A 4,616-nucleotide genomic window follows, 5' to 3' on the forward strand; every position below is an offset into this window, starting at 1 on the left:
CACAGCTCAGCCCACCTTTCTCTTCACCTTCTCCGTTTGTTCCCCAGCTACCATGCACAGTCCTCCCTGCAGTCCCTGGCTAGCAGGGTGATTTTGGGGTTAATTCTTAGGTCCTACCACCACTCGGGAATCTCCAAGCCATCTGTGTCGTCTGTGCCATCAGGGTCTCTCAGGTTGCTGCCAGACCACAGCTCCATGTGTCTCCTTTTTTGGTATTTTCACGCAAATTCTTCTGCTAGTTGAGGTTTAGTCCCCTTTTGTATCCTTCCCTTCAAGGCTCAAGGGCCCAAGATTATCTTCTGTGTCTATGTTAATTGTTTTTCCTTTTCTTTGTTGAAGTGGATCTGTGCAGTCCTTCTGCCTAGTCCACCATCTTGCCAGAATTCCCCAATAATTTCAATTTTTCCATGTTTATACTACTACTACTACTAATAATAATAATAATAAAAGACTCAGGAGACCCATACACCCAAAAGGGGAGCTGTAAAAAATGGTGGCAGGGGCATCTGACCTCTTCTAAACTCATGAGGGGATGAGAGAATCATTATTAGCATTAACAGCCCAAGGCTGATCCCTAAGAGGAGAAAGTCAGACATACCTCCACTTTCTAATATTATTACCAATTAATAAAGCAAGTGTCTCCCCCATGGCACTCTCTACTTCTCTGCTGGGTTCAATAATTCATTGGAATGGCCACACAAAACTAACGGACCATACTCATAGTTATGGTGTTTATTAGGGAAGTAACATGTTACAATTCAAGATCAGGAAATACTCAGGATACACTTCTTCTGTCAGGACAGCTTCTTCTCAGCTGTGCCTCCAGGCATGCCTGTCTCTGGCCCTTGGCTCCTAGGACCAGTTCTGTCCTGCTCCAGCAAGTTCTTTAACTACCCTGATAAGTGTCCAGAGGAAACCTCACTCTGCCAGTAACCCATAAGAGAGACACAAATTTTAAAATCACCTTAGCTTTAGGTTGTTGTAGATACTATCCCATGACCTTTTTTTGGACACTAAGTTGAACAGGTTATGAAAACTAATCAAGGCATTAAATATAAAGTCTATTTCTGGATTTTTCTGTTAATTATCACTTCTCTCTGTGGCATAAAGTAGAGATAGTTTTCCTAATGCCAACATAGTCTATATTCAGGTACTGTAAATTTTAAACTGCACAGTATCTCCTTCTATTATTTCTTTAACAAATGTGACATAATAAACATTACTCTAGAAAATTTTATATGGTATCATTACAGGGATAACTTACCTTTTTAGTCTGTATTGTTATTGCTAAATGCCATCAAGTCAGTTGCAACACATAGCAACACTACATACAGCAGAACGAAATCTTGTCTGGTCCTCTGCCATCTGTACAGTTGTTGCAATGTCTGATCCCATTGCTGAATCCACAGTGTTAATCCATCTCATTGAGAGTTTTTCTCCTTTTGATAGCCCTCTACTTTATAAAGCACGGTGCCTTTATCCACAAACTTGTTCAAAATATTTGAGAAAAATCTCACCATCATCACTTCTAAGTAACATTCTGACTGCTTCTTCAAAGGCATATTTATTCATTCTTCTGACAGTCTATGTTATGTTCAATGTTCTTCACCAACATCATAATTCAAAAGCATCACTTCTTCAGTCTTCCAGATTCAATGTTCAGTATTTGCATGCATGGTGTAATTTAAAATACTATGGCTTAAGTCAGGCACAGCTTAGTCCTCAAACTGATATCTTTGCCTCTTAACCCTTTAAAGAAGTATCTTGAAGCAGATTTGCCCAATGCAATACATGGTTTGATTTATTTACTTCAACATTTCATTTATTGAGAATCCAAGCAAAATGAAATCCTTGACAATGTCAATCTTTTCTTTTTTCATGATTTTGCTTATTAGTCTAGTTGCAAGAATTTTTATTTTCTTTATGTTGAGATGTTATCCATACTGAAGTCTGTAATCTTTGATCTTCATCAGTAAGTGCTCCAAGTCATCTTCATTTTCAGCAAGCAGTGTTGAACTACCTGCATATTGCAAGTTATTAATGAATCTTCTTCCAAACCTGATTCCTCATTCTTCTTCAAATAGTCCAGAATCTTGAATTATTTATTTGGCATAGAGATTGAATAAATATTGTGAAAGGATACAACCCTGTCACACATCTCTCCTTATTTTAATCCACACAATATCCCTTTATTCTGTCCAAAGAACTTCTTCTCAGTCTATGTTAAGGTTTTACATGAGCACAGTTAAATGTTCTGCAGTTCTTATTCTTTGCCATGTTATCCATAAATTGTTATGACCCACACAGTCAAATGGCTTTGTATGTTTAATAAAACAGGAGCTCTGGTAGCATAGTGCCTAAGGCACTTGACTGCTAACCAGAAGACTTGGGGTTCAAACCCACCAGCCATTGCTCAGAAGGAAGATGGGGCAATCTACTTCCATAGTGATACTGCCTCAGAAACCCAAGGAGGGGTCGTTATGAGTCGGTTCCGACTCGATGGCACATAACAACAGCAACAACAAACTTTGTTCTGGTATTTTCTGCTTTTAGCCAATTTCCATCTGACATTAGCAATGATATCTGTTATTGTACATCCTTTTCTGAATCCAGATTGAATTTCTAGCAGTTTCTTACTGAGGTACTGCTGTGACTGTTTTTGAATTATTTTCAGCAGAATTTTACTTGTGTGTGGTATTAATGAGATTATTTGATGATTTCCTCATTCTGTTGGGCAATCTTTCCTTGTAATGAGCACAAATATGGATCTCTTCCAGTCAGTTGACCAAGGAGCTGTTTTCCAAGTTTCTTGGCATAGACAAGTGAGCACTTACAGTGTTGCATCCATTTGTTGAAACATCTCAACTGGTATTCCATCAGTTCCTGGAGCCTTGTTTTCTGACAATGCCTTCAGCACAGCTTGGATTTCTTTCTTCAGAACCATTGGTTATTGATCATATTTTATCTCCTGAAATGATTGAACATTAACCAATTCATTTTAGTACAGAGTCTGTGTATTCTTTCCATCTTCTTTTGATGGTTCCAACCATATTCAATATTTTGCCCATAGAAACTTTCAATATTTCAATGCAAGGCTTGAATTTTTTCTTCACTTCTTTCATCTTTAAAAATGCCAAGTGTGTTCTTCTCTTCTGATTTTCTAACACCAGGTATTTGTGCATTTCAGTATTATATTTCACTTTGTCTTCTCAAACCAAACCTGGATATCTTCCATTTAGCTCTTTTATTTCAGTTCATCATTTCTTCCATTTGCTTTAGCTGCTCTAAATTCAAGAGCAAGTTTCAGAGTATTTTCTGACATCCATTTTGGTCTTTAGTTTTCTTTTCTGTCTTTTCAATAGCAGTTTGCTTTCTTCATGTATTATGTCATTGATGTAATCTCACAAGTCATCTGATCATTGGTCATTAGTTTTCAAATCTATTAGTGTTTAAATATGTCAAATTGTGATGCTCTCTAAATTCAGATGGCTATATTCTAGGACATATTTTCACTTTTGTGACTTGTTTTAATTTTCTTCAGCTTCAACTTGAACTTGCATATGAGCAACTGATAGTCTGTTCTACAGTCAGCTCCTGGCTGATATTTAGTCATCTGACTAAATGATATATTAGTCATCTGACTAATGATATTGATATTTTCCATTGTCTCTTTCCACAGATATGGTCAATTTGTTTCCTGCATATTCCATCCAGTGACATCCATATGTATAATCACTGTCTATGTTGTTGAAAAAGGTATTTGCAGTGAGTAAGTCATTAGTCTTGTAAAATCCTATCATGTGATATCTGGCATCATTTCTATCACCAAGGTCATATTTTCCAACTACTGATCCTTCTTTGTTTCCAACTTTCACATTCCAATCATTTGTAATTATTAATGCATTTTGATTGTATGTTTGATCAATTTCAGACTGCAGAAGTTCATAATAAAATCTTCAATTTCTTCATCTTGTCATCTGTTGTTGGTGTGCAAATTTGAATAATAATCATACTGTGTGGTCTTTTTTGTAAATATATGTATATTGTATTATCAGCAACAATGTTGTACTTCAGGATATATCTAGAACACTGTTTTTGGCTATGAATGTGATTGCACTCATCTTCAATTTGTCATTCTCACATAGTAGACCCATTGCCTGATTCAAAATGTCCAATGCCAGATCACTTCAGTTCACGAATGTCTAGGATATAAATTTTTGTGAATTCCATTTTTTTTTTTTTACAACTTCCAATTTTCCTAGACTCATATTTTGTATTTTACACATTCTGATTATTAATGGATGTTTGCAGTTGTTTCTTCTCATTTTGAATCACATCTTATCAGCAAATATAGGTCTTGAAAGCTTTACTCCATCTATGTCAATAAAGTCAACTCTACTTTGAGGAGGCAGTTGTTCTCCAGTTGTATTTTGTGAGCTTTCCATCCTGAAGAGCTCATCTTCCAGCATCACATCAGACAATGTTTCACTGCTATTCATAAAGTTTTCACAAAAAAAAAAAAAAAAAGACTTTTGTATATGGAAATGAAATGTAGAGTCACTACCATTCTGAGAATAAAATTATTCAAAACTTTGAAAAAAAAAAAAAAAAAAGAA

Source organism: Orycteropus afer, unplaced genomic scaffold (genome assembly GCF_000298275.1).
Source record: "Orycteropus afer afer isolate SDZICR_OR568_19922 unplaced genomic scaffold, OryAfe1.0 scaffold00193, whole genome shotgun sequence".
Taxonomy (NCBI): Eukaryota; Metazoa; Chordata; class Mammalia; order Tubulidentata; family Orycteropodidae; genus Orycteropus; species Orycteropus afer.